Here is an 18,662-nt window from a genome sequence, read left to right as displayed (position 1 = left end):
AACATCTTTCATGCAGCTGTACTTCAGTAGGCATGGGCAGGAGTGAGCAATGGGCTTGTTCTTACATTTGGAACTGCAACTTTGGATACTGGACAGTGGAAACAGACCTTAGTGGGGATGACTTTTTCTGAGATCTGTTCATAGGGTAGCATGCATTACATGCTGGTATGTGGGGCAGGGGGTGAGCAGCGACTCTGGGCGGCTTCCAACACTGCCCCAATATTTGCCAAACTTACAAATCCACTGTTTTCACAGCCCACCCCGCTCTCTAATTCTCGCTACCTCTTGCTCTCTCGCCTTACTCACTCACTCAAAGATCTGCTCTTACCAAAGTTCTCTGGTATGTCACACAGCAGGCAGGCATGTCACGATGGGGGGTGTCACCTTTACCTTGAGCAACCATGGTCAACAAAGGGCAGTGTTTCTCTTAATAGTAGGCGGTTTTTATTGCTTTCAGTGTACAGTGGTACCTCAGGTTAAGTACTTCATTTGTTCCGGAGGTCCGTTCTTAACCTGAAACTGTTCTTAACCTGAAGCACCACTTTAGCTAATGGGGCCTCCTGCTGCTGCCGGAGCACGATTTCTGTTCTCATCCTGAAGCAAAGTTCTTAACCTGAAGCACTATTTCTGGGTTAGCGGAGTCTAACCTGAAGCGTATGTAACCTGAGGTACCACTGTATTAAACTTGCTTGCTTATTTATTTATTTATTTATCATCTAAACCATGGGTAGGCAAACTAAGGCCCGGGGGCTAGATCCGGCCCAATCGCCTTCTAAATCCAGCCCGCGGACAGTCTGGGAATTAGCATGTTTTTACATGAATAGAATGTGTGCTTTTATTTAAAATGCATCTTTGGGTTATTAGTGGGGCATAGGAATTTGTTCATTATTTTTTTCAAAATAAAGTCTGGCCCCAAACAAGGTCTGAGGGACAGTGGACCGGCCCCCTGCTGAAAAATCATTTGCTGACCCCTGATCTAGACCTCCCCTCATCCAATGGATTCCAGTGCAGTGTCTAATCGTAACAATGCAAGCAAGAAACTAGATGGGTTGATAGCCTGCGGCTGTATAAGACCCTATTCAATGCTTTGAGGAGTAAAGATGCCTGGCATTATGGAGTTGGGCTGGGCTGGGGAGAGTCATCACAGATGTGAAGTGAGAGAAATGCACTTTGCTACTTTACGAAGCTGGTTCTTGCATTGGTCAAACTTGAAGAATGACATGTTTTTGAATTTTAAAACTTGCAAGCTTTTAAAGCTCCTGAATATATATTTGCTTCAAAATATCTTGAGTTTCTATAAAGGGTGTTGTATCTGTGAGCACTGGAGCATATGCACAGCAAGAACAAAAAGACTTGTGGCACATCAACACCATACATTTAAAGCATGTGTCTTCCCCCAAAGCATCCTGGGAAGTGTAATTTTACCCTCAGAGCTACAGTTGCAAGGACCCTTAACAAAGTGCGGTTCCCAAGATTATTAGGGGAAAGCCCTATGTTTTACATGTGCTTTAAATGTATGATGCGGATGTAACCTTACTATAGCTCTCCAGCGTGCAGGTCTGTTGCTATTGGTTGCAGGCGCACCATGCATTTGAAGCACATAACTTCCTCCCCCCAAGAATCCTGGGTACTGTAGTTTGCTAAGCATGCTGGGAACTGTAGCTGTGAGGGGTAAACCATGATTCCCAGCATTCTTTGGTGGAGTGAGCGGTGTTCTTTAAGTGTATGGTATGTGCACAGCCTTTACGTACAACTCTGAAGATGCTACTAAAAAGGGATAGACTAGGAGAAAGAGTAGGTTTGATAGAAGCAGATGTGTTCATTAAATTCTGAATCTGAGTATGAATAAAGCAGGGAGATGGAGGTTGATCTTAGAGCAAAAGGGGCATGCAGATGGGGGGGGGGAGTGAACTTTCCCCATGCCTGCTGCTTGTTCCCTTGTATAACCTCCCACCCTGAAGTGCTTTTCTCCCAGCTGAGCCTGTGTCCTATGTCAAAGATTAGCTAAGAAACCACTTGAAGGAGAAGGTAAAAACTGTGTGCCTAAAAATGAAACATCTCTCGATTTCCTTGCTTTCCATGTGACCTGCGACTGACCTGGGTTTAAATATAAAACTGTTAATGTTCAGCTTGGTCCTGAATCAGTGGAATGAATTGCTTTCATTCAGGCAAGCGCCAAAAACACCCCCTCACCATAGCTGTTTGCAGTAGCAAACAAGTGTGTGTGTGTGTGTGTGTGTGTGTGTGTGTGTGTGCACGCACACACACACCTCCAGCAAGACAAGGCATTGCTCTACTGGTGCTGTGTCAGCCCTTGGGGGACATGCTGCATTAAATATAAATTATGGCTGGTGCACTTTGGAGTGGGGGGGCGATGGGGACAAGGCTATTATTTTATTTTGTATTATACAAAAAGCCCATTAATGCTCTTTCTTTCTTTCTCTGCAGCAAGAGGAGAGAGGCTAGAGAGCAGCATTTCTTCAACCCCACGTGTGTTTGCTAGAAAAAGATCATGGCTGATTAACCAATCTAGCGGGTACCATCTGGGGCTACGGTTTTGCCGAGTGTCTCAATTCCTTCTGCCTGTGCTGCTGGGAGCGCTGTTGAATAATCAGCCAGCCACCTGCCCCTCTGTGGTTTTATTTCTTATAAATGCATATTTCATCTCTGTCACTGGCTTCATCAGTACAACAAACTTAATAATAAGTACAATTCTATTGTTGTTGTTGTTGTTGTTGTTGTTGTTGTTGTTGTTGTTGTTGTTACATTGTGAAGTTTGGGCTTTTGTTTTAGGAAGGCATTCATGTGCTTGGTTTCCCCCTCCTTTTTAAAACAAAAACAAAAACTTTACTCTTTTGCATTTGGGGGTATGTCTTATATGGAAATTGGCAAGAATGTGTGTGCTTGTACATAAAGTTGATAACTGCCTATTCTTCAGGTAGAGGGCAGTGGCCGTCTCAGCTGGCGGACTTTAGCCATTCAAAAACAGAAAATTGTCACAGGACTTTCCAAGTGCCACTACAAGACTGCTTCTGATCCATCCACTTTTCAACATTTAGATCTGTCTTAGGAAGCCAGGTGACATGTGGAATGGCTATCTGTTGGGATATCTCCATTAAACTGTTTTAATTGTAAGTTCATCTCCTTAACGAGCTCTAAAAGTGGGACTAGGCATTTCCGAGAGAAAATTATCAACACCCTCACCAAACTAACCAGAATTATTTGCAAAAGCCATGAAGGTTAAACCCTCTCTTGGATATGTTTTGTTTTCACTTGGGGTCTGATCACCATGCCAGAGGCAGGAATTCCCCTCTTCCAAATCAGATTTGCTAGGGACCTTGACAGCATGAATGTGTTTGCCTTCATATGTAATCCTACTGGTCATTGACCGTAATAAAACGACTTGACTAATATGCAGCTTGACTTACTTGCAAGAGTCAACCAAAGCTGTTAATTTTGAATGCAAGTTCTGCGGCACATGTGATCTCTACCCATGGGCTCCCTGTGTTACGGATCGTATTGGTCAGCCAAGTTGGGTGTTGGTCAGGCTGGGGATAACGGGAATTCTGGTCCAGAACAACTGGAGGGCACCAGGTTAGCGGAGGCTGGTGCTGGTCGACAGAGGAAAGGTCTCTTATTAGGACAATGTTCTTGCCTTTTGGACAGGGAGACGACTGAGATTCTATGTTCTTGTATCCCTAGCCATACAGAATCAGTGTTTCTGAAAAAGATGGGCAGGGGAGGCCTAGCTGTGCAATAATGGTTGGTTGTTTCTGACTCAAACAACTGCTCCGGAAAGAAAGCATCTTCTCTAGACTTTGCAGCAAGTGCCTTGTTAGCCATTTCATTTGGCAATGACCCATGTGCACCGCCTTGCACTTCTCAGAAGAAAGGTGGCTAAACAAGTAAATAAGCTTGAGGCCTAGCTCAGCCACTGTCTAGCCCCAGAATCTGCACCAGCATGTTCCTCTCTTGTGGACTGTCTGACATTGAGTCTCATACAAGAGCACCATGGTGTCCTTTCTTGTCCGACAACATCTATTTCAGTTTGAGGACCGAGGGAGCCTTGCACCTTTGCTTCCCACCCCCAAAAAAATATTCCGCACAAATGTCAGAAATTTAAGCAGCATGTAGAGCAAGGGGACCTTTCAGGCCAAACACTGCAGGCAGCGATTTCATGTTGCCTGACTTAACTAGAAACAGTTCACACACTCAGCAGTGGGTCACTGAGTGATGACATTTCAAACGCCATATACATGCACGTGCGAATCAACTCCAAATCTCATGTGGAAAGAGGTCAAGTCATCTTTCTATTAATGAATCAGCCAGAGACAGCAGGGAGGTCCCTCTCTGAGAAGTGTTTATTCTCTCCCTCCAAAGGCAGAAAAGTATGGTCTCTAAAGGGACAGAGGGATGGGTTCATTACCAGGAACCAGGTCGCCTTGGGCATTGAAGAGCGGGCAAAGGCCCGCCCCATCTCTCCCAGCCTCGTGTTTTCAGTAACGAAACAGGCGGAAAGGAAAGCCAAAGACCTAGCTGTCACTGAATACACCACAATGCAGTCAAAGCACATGGCTTATCCTCCCCCTTTCCAAAAATCCCAGGAGCTGTAGTTTGCCCCTCACCAAGTTGAAATTCTCAGCACCCTTAACAAACTACAGTTCCCAGCATAGGTTAAAACTAAAACCATTATACAATTTTTTAGGACGTCAGTAAGTACAATAAAGGAGCCATAAAGCACTAGAACAGCAAATAGAAAAAGATGAGAAATACTATAACCATTTAAAAATCATTTAACTGCAGCAATTAAAATTATTCCAGTTATTCCCCTTTTGATGGCCACAGGCTCCTCTTTCACATAGAGAGGGATGAGCTGCTGTGCAGGCTGGGATTGTTTAAGATCAAACGTTTTTTATTCCAGCTTAATCAATCTTAAATGAGCACCTCTACAAGGACTGTTTGCATTCCATTCATCTACCATCTCTCTCTCTCTCTCTCTCTCTCTCTCTCTCTCACACACACACACACACACACACACACAGCTTCCACTTGCTGATGCAGAATTCAGCCTTCTGAGAATTTCAGCTTTTTTATTTTAAAAAGGTGATTCTAGCCCTCATGACTGAAAAGATACATAGGCAGTATGTGCTGAATTTTCAGAAGCCAGACAAAGCAGGACTTGAAATAAGCAGAGGGTGGGGCTTGAGTGTTCTGCATGGCTTTTATCCCACCCAACTCTATAGCTATCAGAATCAGGACAAAATGTGCAATTAGCATTTATGCAATTATTCTTAATATGCTTGTTGATGCATAAATTCATTTTCCAAAGTTCCTACCTGTTTCAGATATTCAGGTAGGCTTTCTTCTTAGCAGATTATGCGCAGAGTTCAATCAAGATGCCAAACTTTGTTGTTATTGTCATTCAGTTCAGATTCTAACCTGTCTGACTACCTGGGAATATGGAGAGAAAAAAGTGGGATAAGAATATTTCATCTCCAACATATAATTATCAGCAGATTTTTGCTCATCAATAGTTTTTCTCCACAGGCACATACCTCCACATGTGGTGGGAATGCCCCCAAAACCAACTATTCTGGACAACAATCATACAAAAATATGCAAAATAACTAAGTATTAGAAGACACCCCAGAACTGGCAGTACTAAACACCTTCCAAGAGAATACTGCCCACTCACATCATAAAGAGCTCATAACCCACCAACTCTCAGCAGCCAGAAACATCATAGCCAGACACTGGAAAGACCTGTCAGGAGCAAGCATGGACCAATGGTATCTAATAGTATGGGAAACAGCCTTATTAGAAAAACTAACCAACAAACTGAAACTGACACAGGGACAAATTGAAGAAGACGTCTTCACCCCGGTATGGCTCCCCTTTATTCACATACACAGCCCAATACGACAACATCAAGAATCCGCCAACAGCATACGAATCAGTATCTGATTCAAAAACACACACACTCACTCACACACGAAAACAAAGTTCACCACAGCCAATCACAAACAATCAATCACACCCTAGGCCAGGCTTCCTCAAACTTGGCCCTCCAGATGTTTTTGGCCTACAACTCCCATTATCCCTAGCTAGCAGGACCAGTGATCAGGGATGATGGGAACTGTAGTCTCAAAACATCTGGAGGGCCGAGTTTGAGGAAGCCTGCTCTAGGCCAACCCCAACCTCTCTCACCACCAAAGGAATACAAGCAAATAGTAAAGGGAACCCGCACAAGCGACGCCGACACAAAACCCCACACATACATTAAGTAGAAAAGAAACATTGCTACCCAACCCCAACTCCACTCACCATGGCCCCCTCCACCTCTTTCCCCCTTTTCAACCTAATGTAACACTAATGTCTCAACAAATGAAAGTGATCTGTACAAATGAACAGATTGTAACTTGAAAAAAGAGACATTGCACATAGTTTTGTAAACCAAGAAATCTTTAATAAAAAATGTTTTTTAAAAAGTTTTTCTCCAGTGCACAAATACTGACTTGTCTTTGTTATAAACTACTGTTTCTTAGAAACAAATGAGATGATTGTAGGAGTGTTGAAAGCTTTCAACTTTCGAGCAAAGGATAAGGAAAAATTCAAACCTGAACATGGTATATTCAGAACCACCTTGATTAGTACTTCAATCTCTCACTCCATTTCAAATTTTTTACACTTTCAGTCATATATTGCCGCTTAGTGGCCAGCATTGGTACTGCCAACTTGTTGTATGGACATTTTGAAAAGGGGAAATTACAAAGAAAACTAATTTAAATCATGGCTGTGAAAGGCCTGCAGATATGTGTAGCTATTCCATTGGTGTTAGAGTGCGAAATTCTCTATCAGAACTGACTAAATGTACCAGTATATAAACATCCTCCTTTGTGTGCAATGAAAAACCAGCTGGGTTTCTGTTCTGTCCGATGAAGTCTCCTGCGTTCGCTGAAAGCTAGCTATGCTAATAGCAGAACTAGGATAGCTACTAAGGCACTGCCAAAAAAAGAGTGGAGATTTGCAAAATATTTGCATATGCTAATTTATATGTCCATGTGCAAACACAGAAATGAATGATGTAATTTAAATATAAATACATCTTACCATAATGGGGAAGACTGATTAGGTGAGCTGTGTTGTGCAGGGACCAACTTGCCAAAAAACCATAGAATTGTAGAGTTGGAAGGGATCGCAAGGGTCATCTAGTCCAACCCTGTGCAACTGGGGGGGGTGTCTGTAGAACAAGACACAGCTACCATATCAACAGAAGTCACTTCAAACAACAACAAAACATTTGTTTTTGATGTTGCGCAAGTGAAAGTATGCCCTTATTTGGACTTACTAGTGTTGAAAAGCTGCCAGCATAATTCCTCTCCAAAAATGGGGGGAATTACTTTGCATTGTGAGGCTGATGCTTATCACTCTGCCCATGAAATTAATTAACACCAATGTATTAGATTCAGGTGATAGGTTAAAAAAAGGTAAAAAGATAAAGGACCCCTGGAAGGTTACGCCCAGTCAAAGGCAACTATGGGGTTGCGGCACTCATCTTGTTATCAGGCCGAGGGAGCCGGCGCTTGACCACAGACAGCTTTCTGGGTCATATGGCCAGCATGACTAAACTGCTTCTGGCACAACAGAACACCTTAATGGAAACCAGAGCGCACGGAAACGCCGTTTACCTTCCCGGCACAGTGGTACCAATTTATCTATTTGCACTGGTGTGCTTTCGAACTGCTAGGTTGGCAGGAGCTGGGACAAAGAAAAGGGAGCTCACCCCATCGCGGGGATTCGAACCGCCGACCTTCTAATCAGCAAGCCCAAGAGGCTTAGTGGTTTAGTCCACAGCGCCCCCACGTCCCTTTTGCAGCCATAGTACCACATAAATAATCACAATATGGGCCAAGGCATTGCTTCTTTTCCCCAACATCTGGTATTTGGAGACACACTGCTGATACTGGAGGCAGTATAGAGATATCCTGACTGGCAGCCATGGATGACTTTATCCTCTGTGAATTCATCTAATCCCCCCTTTAAAAATAAAAATAAAAAAAATGTCTTAAGTTGGTGACGAGCCTGAGAGGCTCAGTGGTTTAGACCACAGCACCACCCATATCAGATGATAGGACTCCCCTATCAGCTCTCCTTTCCATGCCGGGGCAGCGATCCTCCCTGCCCCTACCCCACAGTATATCTGCCCCCACTAGATACCCATGCAGTAGCAAAATATTTAATTAGGGTATACATACAAACTGGCTTGCACCCACAGGTAAGTGGCTAATGCCTGAACTTTATTAAGGATGATGGTCGCACTGTTCAGGCCTATTGTCACAGTTACAGTTTGATGCAGGGTTGAGATGGGGGTGGTGCAGAGCCAAGTCCCAGAAAATTCCAGCACTCCCCCCCCCCCAACTGCCCCAGCACCTGTCTGTCCTGGATCTGGCTGCTCTTAGTGGTACTTTGTTCCCCTTGGCCCTTGCTGATTCTTAGTGCGTGATGGTCCCTCGGTGTGCCTCGCTTCCGTCACCTCTGCTGTACCTTAAGCCAGCACAGGTTGTTCCATCCTCCTCTGCACTTCGATGTCCTACGTCACCACCTTGGTTTTCACAATACGCCTCCTCACGCCTCTCCTGGAGAGTTGTGCCAAAGCTTGGGGCTTGCCTCTCTTCTCCTTAAATAGGTCACTGCTATTAAGGCAGGTTCCAATCTGAGTCAGCTTCAGGTGCAGGGATCACATGCTCTGTGCTTCCAGCCCTATCTTAGCCTGACTGGGCACAGCTGTGTTTCCTCAGGCATTCCCCACCTGGGTTTAGCAGTCATTCTCTCCAGGGTTGCTGATGTCATGGGCTGGTTGGATGCAGAGGAATGGTGGGAGGAACCACCAGGGAAAGAAGGTTCAGAGCCCCAGGGGTGATGGCGGGACAGTGATGAGTGGTCAAAGGGAGAAGACTGGGAGGAGGAGATGTCAGAAGCTGAAGAGGTAATAGGGCTCAGTGAGTAGGAGAGTCTGTGGCAGAGAGAAGTTCAGAATCAGAGGCAGAAGCTGAAGCTGGTGAGTGGGAAGGGAGATGCCAAGAGGCATGGGTCAGGCTGGTGAAGAGTTGCGCGCATCTCCTCCTCCTACTGCAATAAGCTCCCCTCCCTGCTCGTCTCCCAGAACCAGAAGAGGGCTGAAGCGGGCAGAGGATAGATTGGTGACTTGCAGATGCAGTCTCTGATTTGCTTTGAGAAAAACTCTGGAGAGCAGGGGACTTAAGACAGCTGTGGGGAGGTGAGGACTCAGCAACTGTTTCATAGAGGCAAGACCTACTGGAGATGAGTAGCCGTGCTCATTAGGCCTGACACTCCTGTGCAGATCGTGTTCTTGCTAGTAAAGAGTTAACTCCAACTTGCACAGTGTGATTCACTGCTGGCTCGCTCCTGAACCTATTTTCATGTAGACCAGACAGGGTCTTGATTCCTAGGACTCAAACTCCCTCTGAACAGATATATGCAAACTGCTTTCTACTCACCACTCTGGTAACAGCAAGCACCTCAGTTTCCACCACCAACTCTGGTGGGTCCTGAGGCCAATCTTCAACATTAGAAAACATGGTTTCCAGTCAGTCTTAAGCTATGGCATGACCTTTTTAAACAACAACAACAACAATGTACTGTGGTGGTTCAGCTATTTTGCTTGATATATGTCCCTCGAAAATCCCTGCTTGCAAAATTTGCCAGAAGAGATCAGTTGAGGCGGAGGGGAATCTTTCTCTGCATCCAAAACCATTTGAACCAGCAAAATCCTGCTAACGTTGAAGTGCAGTGCTTAATCTTACACCTTCCTTGGTCGTGAAATGCCCCAGACTAAATGAGTACATTAAGTTTCCATGTATAAAATCTTTATAAAGGCTTCAGTAAAGAGAGATGGGTGTTTTATCAGACAGTTAATCAATTGTTATAGGTCGTTGCAGAGTCCAATGGGTAAATTGGTTGTCTTAACTAATGTTTGTAAGCCTTTATCACGCTGGTGCAAGGAAAGAGAGGGAGAAAGAGAGATCAGGTGTGCAGCATTCTTAGGAGGTCTATAAAATCTTTTTCCTGCCAATGTACATTGTGTGGTTCATTTTGGGTCTAGAATAACAGCATTTAAGTTAGCCCTTTACGGTTCTCACCTCTTATTTATCTCAGTTCATTCAGAACTTTTAAAATTTCATCTTACCTTTCCCCCACCCCCCAAATAAATGTTGGTACCTGATTGCCAGACTGGGCTTGTTTGAGTTGGCCCCATACATCAATAGCACCCCCCCACTTTAAGTCCCTAATCTGGCCTTATTTGGGTGAAGATAGGGGGCAGTAGCAGCAGGGCTCCAAAGAACATGCAAACTAGGGGACGGCCCCTGGCTCATTAGCAAAACACATGCTTTGCATGTAGAATGTCCCAGGTTCATTCCCTTGACCTCCCTAATTAAAAGTGGTAACAGGTGATGAGAAAAGCCACCAGCTGAGATCCTGGAAAGCTGTTGCCAGCCTGTGCTACTCCAGAGATAAAAGAAGGGTTTCGAGACTTGGCAGCAGGAACTGCATTGCAGGGGGTTGGACTAGATGACCCTTGAGGTTCCTACCAGCTCTGAAGTTCTACCGATTCTTTGATCCTGGGGTGTGAGGTTGAGCCTTGCCAAGAATATCTCCCTTCTCATCACAGCCCACCAAGATAGGCATCTAGTGTTCTCTGCTCTAAAGGCAGCTTGCTCTCTGACCTATGGCCTGGGTTCCCCTCCTGTGGTGTAGTGGTACATGTTGGAAGTCTGGGAGTTCATCATGACAGCCCCCTGTCCTGCCCAAGTCACATCCCTAAAGAGTCCATAGCCAGACCCCAAAAGGAAAATCGAAGCACAGATGAGTTGGCAGAGGGTAGTACAGTGATATGGAATGTTAGACTTGGTTGGGGAAACATGAGTTCACATCCCTGATCAGACAGGAAACTATCTGGGTGACCCTGGGCCATTCATTTTGTGAGCCCAGCCTACCTAGCAAGGGAACATATGCCAGCTACCTGCCCTGCCTCTCAAGCTTATGGTACATCACAGGTAAAAAAACACTCCAGCAAATTACATTGCTGAGAGCACAATTCAAAGTGTTGGTGCTGACCTTTAAAGCCCTAAAAGGCCTTGGTTCTGTATACCTGAAGGAGCGTCTCCACCCCCATCATTTAGCCTGGACACTGAGATCCAGCGCTGAGGGCCTTCTGGCGGTTCCCTCACTGTGAGAAGTGAGGTTACAGGGAACCAAGCAGAGGGCCTTCTCGGTAGTGGCGCCCACCCTGTGGAACACCCTCCCAGCAGATGTCAAGGAAATAAGCAGCTATCCTATTTTTAAAAGACATCTGAAGACAGGCCCTGTTTAGGGAATTTTTAAATATTTAATGCTGTATTGTTTTTAACACTCAATTGGGAGCCGCCCAGAGTTGCTGGGGAAACTCAGCCAGATGGGCGGGGTATAAATAATTTTTTTAAATTATTATTACTACTACTACTACTGCTACTACTACACTCTTGCTCCTGCTAGAGCTGTGCTCCTCCACACTGCTGCTTTATTCTGCCCTCCTTTAGAGAGATGAACACATCAGCCTTCTCATACTTTCCATGTCTGCACCGGCCACACTGGTCTTGTATATACCAAGTCAGGTGTGTGGCCACACAGGGTTAATTCCAGATAGAAGTTCTCAGCATGTCGAAATTATGTGGCTGGAGACATTTCTGGATTCACAAGTTACACAACCAGCCTACCGTGATGTGGATGCAACACCATTAGTTTAGTTCTGGGGTTCCCAACAAAGCATTCCTTGGCATCATGAAACCTCAGACACCTCCTGGCACACTCCAAGGCCCCTGCCCACCCCTATTTTTTATTTTATATGAGCTTTTTTAGGAGCATAAGGAGTTGCTCTATACTGTACTATGTTAGCTTGTTGATCCCTCTAGCTTAGTATTAGTACCAGTGTTTCCCAAACTTGGATCTGCAGCTGTTTCTGGACTACAATTCCCATCATCCCTGACTACTGGTCCTGCTAGCTAGGGATGATGGGAGTTGTAGCCCCAAAACAGCTGGCGACCCAAGTTTGGGGAACACAGGTCTACACTGACCAGCAGATGCTCCCCAGGGTTTCAGGAAGGGAGTCTTTCCCAGTCCTTCTGAAGATGCTGGGGACTGAAGCTGAGACCTTCTGCATGCTAAGCCAATGCTGTACCACTGAGCTGCAGCCATTCTTGTGGCTTGTTTTTTCTTTGGTAGAGAGGGTGCCTGTTTTTTTAGAGGTGTTGTCTGCTGATTCCCTCTGTCCTTTATTTGCTTCAGGTCTTGGTGTTCTGACTGTTTCGGAGAAAGGTTCTGAGCATCGTCATATTTTCTTCTATGAAAATGGCATTTTGTGGTGCCAGTTCTTTAGATTTCCAAGTGTGTTCCCAGGTACCAAACAGGTTGAAGACCCCTGATGTAGTTACCGGTACTTAGTCTGATAGCCCATTCCATCTAAAAGCTCAGATGATGAGTTACCAGCACATAACATCCCATACACACAGGAAAAAAATTAAAATTTAAAATCCCATTGCATATGGCCTAAGTACCTCAGTGCTTAGTCAGGTGGGGAATACATTTTGGTTTAAGAAGGTATTCCCTGAATTGTTACGCAGTCAATTTATTGCCAATCTACTACTAATTGTACATTGTAGTAATCCTTTTAGGTCTGTTAACTTTTGTAGTTTATCATATTTTATTTTACTGCACAACCCTTTCATAGATTCTGGCTTTGATGCACTTTATAAATCTGTAAAATAACAAATAAATACTGAATTTTTAATACTCTTATGAGAGTTGTGCCATTTTGAAAGGCCTTTCCAATAAACAGTGTAATGCTATGCCTACCTAATCAGAAGTAAATACCACGGAGCTCAGTGAGACTTACTCTCAGACAAGTGTGGCTAGGAATGCAGCCATCATCTTATTTAGAACATAATGTGCAATAAATGCAGACATACCAGTATAGTACAGGCTGGTTTTATAGAGCACTTATACCTTTAAGTCCATAAGTGATTAAATTATAAAGAACATCTAATACTGCCAACTCTATAAAATTAGGATATAGACTTCTAATAAATAAAATATTTACAGACCCCCATGGCTTTCCATCTAACCCTCATAGTCTCTAAACCCAGAAAGAGGAGAAACTCAAAGGCTCTCTCCGCAAAAGCTCAGGATAAAATAATCACCTTCTTTATTTTCCTGGTTGCAATTGAGGCTGGTGATCACAAGATGGCACTAAACTGCCCAAATACAAAGTTGGGTTTTGTAGGGTTTTTAAGAGACAAACTTTTTTTTGTCTCTTCTGAAATCTTAATTTGAACCAGAATTTACTAGGGCTCAAGCTTTAAACCTGCCTTCATTGTCCCAGATTTTCTCTTAGATGCATGGGTTTTTCCTTGAATGTGAGTGTGCCTCTGAGCACTGGCACAGTACCTTCAGAGATACTGCCATGCGTCTGAAATTAGGGCGCAAGATCAGAGAGTATGGTTTCCAGGCAGGTTTGAGCCCCTCGTCTTTTTTAAAAATGTAAATGAATCCTCTGTCAGTTATATATATGAATTACTGCTGCCAAATGGTAAAGAATAAATATTTTCTGGCAGAATCCCACTCAGGGCTTATCCACAAATTTTCCTCCACTCTTTCCAGGCACAGATACTCTTTAAAGCTCTGTGTCTGAGCCCCCCCCCCCTAAATTATAAGCCCTTCGCTGCTGTAAGAGTCTGCTAGAGATGATTTTCCAACCTTAATGTTATGGACATAGAGCAATGGATGGCTCTCTCTGTCATGTCCTGCTAATGCATTTTCCAGGGGCATGGGTTGGCCTGTCACAGATAACACAGGATTTGAACTTTGTGCCAATTTCTTTTTTCAAAAAAAACAAAACAAAGGAGGGGATGAAGACCCCCTCTTGTAACATATCCATAGAGATAAATGAAATAATTCATTTAACTTTGAAAACTGATTTCTAAGGTTGCAATCCTAACCCCATTTATGTGGAAGTAGGTAGCCCCAACTAATTCAACAGGACTTACTTCTGAGCAGACGTGGTTGGATTTCTTTCCTTGGGCCCAGGTCGAGTCACACAAAAATCTAACAATTAAAATAAGTGTAAGGTAGAAATTAAAATAACAAAAAATTACAAGAAACAGCCAATACAGTACCAGCATAACAGTGCACAGCAGCATAAGCGAAGGGAAGATAATCCCTTGACCAAAGGCCTTCGTGAAGTATATTGAACAGTTGAGCAAAAGCACAGTCAGTGAAGGTGCAAGGAGGGTCTCCCCTGCTGATTTTAACACCCAAAGCATGATCATTGTGCACAGAGGCCTTCCTTCAGATTCTGTGTTTGTAAAAGCCTGCAGGCTGGGCCTGTCTTAATTTTGATTTCATGTAAACTACTCAGGGACCCTTTTCAGCTGGAAAAGTAGGATACAAATCCTCAAAATAAGTAATTAGCATATACATCAAGAGGTGAAATGCTGGACCCAGGAATCCTTTTGCTAGGGCTCCACAAAGATCTCTTCAGAAAATGGGAGTTTCCTTTACTCTCAATAAAAGGCCCTTTTACTCTCTTCCCAGTTTCAGTTGGGTACAGGCAGTAGGCCCCAACCAGTTAGGCTTAAGAACTAGGACTGTCTGTATGGTACCTGGTGAAACAAAGGAGAACTTTGAATACTTTAAAACCCAAATTTTATCCTGGTTTCCTCTCCTGCTGTCAACTTACCCACAGAGGGAGCAAAGCTTCTCAGGAAAGGGACAGAAGAGTCTCATCCTGAATTCAGTTAATAGCCTCTCCTTAAGCTCATAAGCTATGTGACTTGGGGAATTTGTCCCTCACTGAGGATCCCCTGATGGGCTTTGAGGTGAAAGGACCTTTTAATTATACTTGAATTTGTACTCTGTGGATGTTCAGAAGTTAACTTGAAACAGCTGCAGGCTGACTGCTGTGAAACCAATCAGCTACTAAGATCTACCTGTTGGTATGCAGATCCATCCTGCTTTCTGTTATGCATAAGAGCCTTCCTGGAAGATAGAGTGTGATTTAGGGAATGGGGGGGGGGCAGCATTTTCCCCTGAAAAGGATTTGTAAGAAAAGAAGGAGGTGTCTGCATATATTGTTAGGAAGATTTGGGAAGGTGGGGTCAGGGATATGTAGGTTTGGAGGAAGATCTTAGCTCAGTGGCAGATCTTTGGGCATCTACCAGTAAGGCTAGGAAAGTGGCCTGTCTGAACCCAAGACAGTTGCTGCCACTCAGTGTCATATACAGTGGTACCTCGGGTTAAGTACTTAATTTGTTCCGGAGGTCCGTTCTTAACCTGAAACTGTTCTTAACCTGAAGCACCCTTTAGCTAATGGGGCCTCCTGCTGCCACCGTGCCGCCAGAGCACAATTTCTGTTCTTATCCTGAAGCAAAGCTCTTAACCTGAAGCACTATTTCTGGGTTAGCGGAGTCTGTAACCTGAAGCGTATGTAACCTGAAGCATATGTAACCTGAGGTACCACTGTATAGAGAGAGGGGCCAATTATCTGACTTGGTCTATGCAAAATCCTGTGTCCCTAGGCCAATGGATAGCACTACCTGTGCTACCATGCTTGCTTATGAAGGGGAAACCAGAATATCTACACTTTTCTCCCAGAAGACTGCTTGCAACTTCAGGGGACAGCGGTCAAGGGAAGGGCTGAACAACCAGCCCCTCGATAGCTCTGCACCCCAGTTAAAAGTTTCCCCCAGTAAGAGCCAGCATGGCGTAGTGTTTGGGTTAGGACCTGGGTGGCCGAAGTTCAAATCCCTTCTCAGCCGGAAAGCCACTATCTCTCACCCTAACCTACCTCACAGGGGTGTTGTGAGGGTAAAATGGAGAACCTTATAGCTACCACAAGCTCCTTGGGAGAAATGGGAATAGAAATATAATTGTGAAATACGATAAAATAAAGATATTGGGAGATCAGATCGCTGATCTCTCCTGTGTCACATCTGTTGGTCAAGGATGGGGAGCCTGTCACCCTCTAGGTGTCATTGGATCCAGTCATCACCAGCTCCAGCCGGTATAGATTAATGGGAGCCACCCGTTCTGCATCCTAGATTCATAGTCAGAACAGATCTGTATGTGCCATTGAACCAGGGACACTGCCAGCTCCTGGCTTCCTGAGGCAGCCACCAGAGCACACCTCCCAGGAAGACCCCTCTGCTGATACTTGGCCTTAAAAATATAATAATAATATCAAAACCCTAAAACTAAAATAATTAAAAAAGAAAACCCACCTCAGTACTCCAAACAGTATTGGGTGGCTGTGTCTAACAAGCATAATTTCCCACCGTGCCCCAAGGTAGCCTCACTGCAGGGCATTGTGGGAAATCTAAATGATGGCTAGCTGCCAAGCTGCCCATTACTGCTCAGAGCGCTGCTGCCTGCCAATGCTGCCAGAGGAGGCTTTCTGCCCAACGCCCCTCAAACCCAGAGCCAACCCTGTGCTGGACACTTCAGCAGCACCCAGAATATTGTGTGTAGCTGAACTGTGGGGGGCTCCTTGCCCCCCCCCCCCGAAATGAGAAAGGTATAAGACATTTTGTTTTTTTTTTTATAAAATTTTTATTTGGTTTTCTGCTTTTATAAAGACAAAACATACACAAAGAAAAAACAAAAGACAAAAACATGTATAAAATCAGCAAATCCCCATTTCATAACCTTATTCCCTGACTTCCCCCCACCCCCCCTCATGCATCCCAGTTTCAAGATTATGTCAGCAAGTTGATATTTCTCCTCTTAACAATCTTATTCATCTTATTTCCTTTTTTATAATAAAAATTAATTTTCATAAGTTGGACTTAAGTTCTCTTCCATCGATTTTCATTTTATCTTAATTAAGAGTCATCTTAACCAAACCTAAAAGTCTTGAGAGTTTTTAAGAGTCTCTTCTTCCCTCCCTCCCATCCCCGGTTTTTGTCCCTTCCCAATAAAAATCCAAATTCGAAGTTCTCAGCCTGGGTTCCTCACGTCCGAGGCTTTCAAATCTATTTCCGTTCCTCTCCGCCTGTCCTGTTGGTAGTCCTTTATAGCAGTCGTCAGATCTGGGAAAAGTTCTTTCACCATCAAAGTATGTCCTCTTCCAACAAGAAGATTCAAAGGTAGCTGCTGAAGTATTTCCACAAAGTCTATCTCTTCCAGGTCTAAGTCCAAACGGAGGCCCCAATCATATTTCTTTATTTTAAATTCCTGTACTCCATTTTGTCTTGGGGCCTCCTCCTTCTTCTTCTGTATCTCTCGCAGACTTGTGATGGATATATTCCCAGCGTCTCCTTGCTTGTATTCCACAGATGTCAATTTTTGGTTGTTGCTTCCCAGGATTACTTCTTCTTTTTCTTGTTGTTTAGTCTCTTCCAGCTCTGTAGATATTATTTCCCAATCAGCTGTGGATTCTTTCTCATTAAGGTCCTCAATACAAAGAGCAGAGTTGCCTGTTCCCAAGGTCATAGTTTCAAGTTGTTTGTTCATGGCCAAGCTCTGCTCCTGTAAGATTCCCACCAATTGAAACATCCTTTCGATTTCCACTAGTAACTTTCCTTCCACAGCCATTGTATCCATTGTAGTTTCACAGAGTTCCCCCTAGGGGGAATCTGGTTACTTATTTGCCTTTTCACCAACAATCCTTTAACTGATTATTATTACTTTGTTTCCAACAGTTTCAGCTCAATTATAACTCGTCTTAGTCCATAGGAATCTTAAATGGCAATTTCTCACTTTAAACCGCCCGTTTGGCAGCTTTGACAGCTGTCAAACTCCGCAGCTCTAACGCAGGCACAAAGGCAGGACGTTCCCGAGCCCGGGAGGGGGGGTTGTTTAAAACAAAAGGAAGGTTTCCAAAACTCCACTCTCCTGCATAAAATTTCCTTTAGTAAAATCTTGAAAGTTAGTGTCCTTTTTAACTCACCCCGCCAAGGGTAGGCTCTCCAGCTTATCTCTTGTGTCGTTGCTTAGATGGTCTGCAAGGGGGGGGGTGCGGACTTCCTTTTAGCACACCCCCCGGTCGTCTCCAATTGAAGGTAAAATTTTTATAAAGTCCCAATCCGTCTTACTCACGGGTGATTCTTTCAGTCCAAATTTTCAAGGAAGGAAGTCAGCGCTCTCCGGTCATGGCTCGCGGCTTCGCTCCACCGAGGTAGCGATCGACTCTCAGTGCCACGCCACCCCCGTATCCCCTCCGCAGCCTTTAAAAAGGCTCTTTGCGAATCAGGGGGGGCGCTTAAGGCACCCGCCGAGTCTTCAGTCCGCAGGCTTCCGCGCCTGCGGTTTTTAAGGGTCCCCGCGTCGCCGGCGCGGCAAAGACCCATCCTCAGTGGAGCCGATTCCCTCCGGAGCTCGGAGGGAATCCGCCATTTCCAGATCGCGTCAACCCGGAAGTCTCGGGGTATAAGACATTTTGGGGGTGGTATCTGAATTAGCACCAGCCGGCATATTTATGTACCTACTCATCCTTCCCTGGCGGAAAACCTACAAGTAAACAGGCATAAACTAGTCAGAGTTAATCACTTTTTTCTTTTTTTACCTTTCCTTTAATTTCAGAGGGAGAAATCTAAGCATGTGCTTGACTGAAA

At 44.5% G+C, this 18,662-nt stretch overlaps 1 protein-coding gene and 1 long non-coding RNA gene across 5 annotated transcripts in view; one reads left to right on the top strand and one right to left on the bottom strand.

Annotated features, from left to right (window-relative positions):
• Window positions 1-355: 355 nt before the first annotated feature.
• Window positions 356-2,670, top strand: LOC310692464. The gene is made up of 2 exons (XR_014518828.1): window positions 356-433; window positions 2,449-2,670. It is a non-coding gene; the product is annotated as an uncharacterized lncRNA (long non-coding RNA).
• An 11,454-nt stretch (window positions 2,671-14,124) lies between these two features.
• The window catches only part of EPOP (elongin BC and polycomb repressive complex 2 associated protein), a 40,208-nt gene continuing 35,670 nt past the window's right edge, over window positions 14,125-18,662 (bottom strand). The window contains exons 1-3 of one of the 4 annotated variants that reach the window (XR_014518112.1): window positions 14,792-15,869; window positions 14,531-14,714; window positions 14,125-14,157 (exon numbers count right to left, since the gene is read on the bottom strand). The gene's annotated coding sequence lies outside the window, so the exon portion shown is untranslated. Of the gene's footprint in view, window positions 14,158-14,530; window positions 15,870-18,662 lie in introns of those variants that run through there. The other 3 variants (XR_014518111.1, XR_014518113.1, XM_083469819.1) reach the window with 3 other exon arrangements.

The sequence above is a fragment of the Podarcis liolepis genome (genome assembly GCF_965112155.1).
Source record: "Podarcis liolepis genome assembly, chromosome: 13".
In the NCBI taxonomy this organism is placed as follows: domain Eukaryota; kingdom Metazoa; phylum Chordata; class Lepidosauria; order Squamata; family Lacertidae; genus Podarcis; species Podarcis liolepis.
The sequence above is the reverse complement of the archived record's forward strand: the minus strand, read 5'-3'. Positions and strand labels throughout refer to the sequence as shown.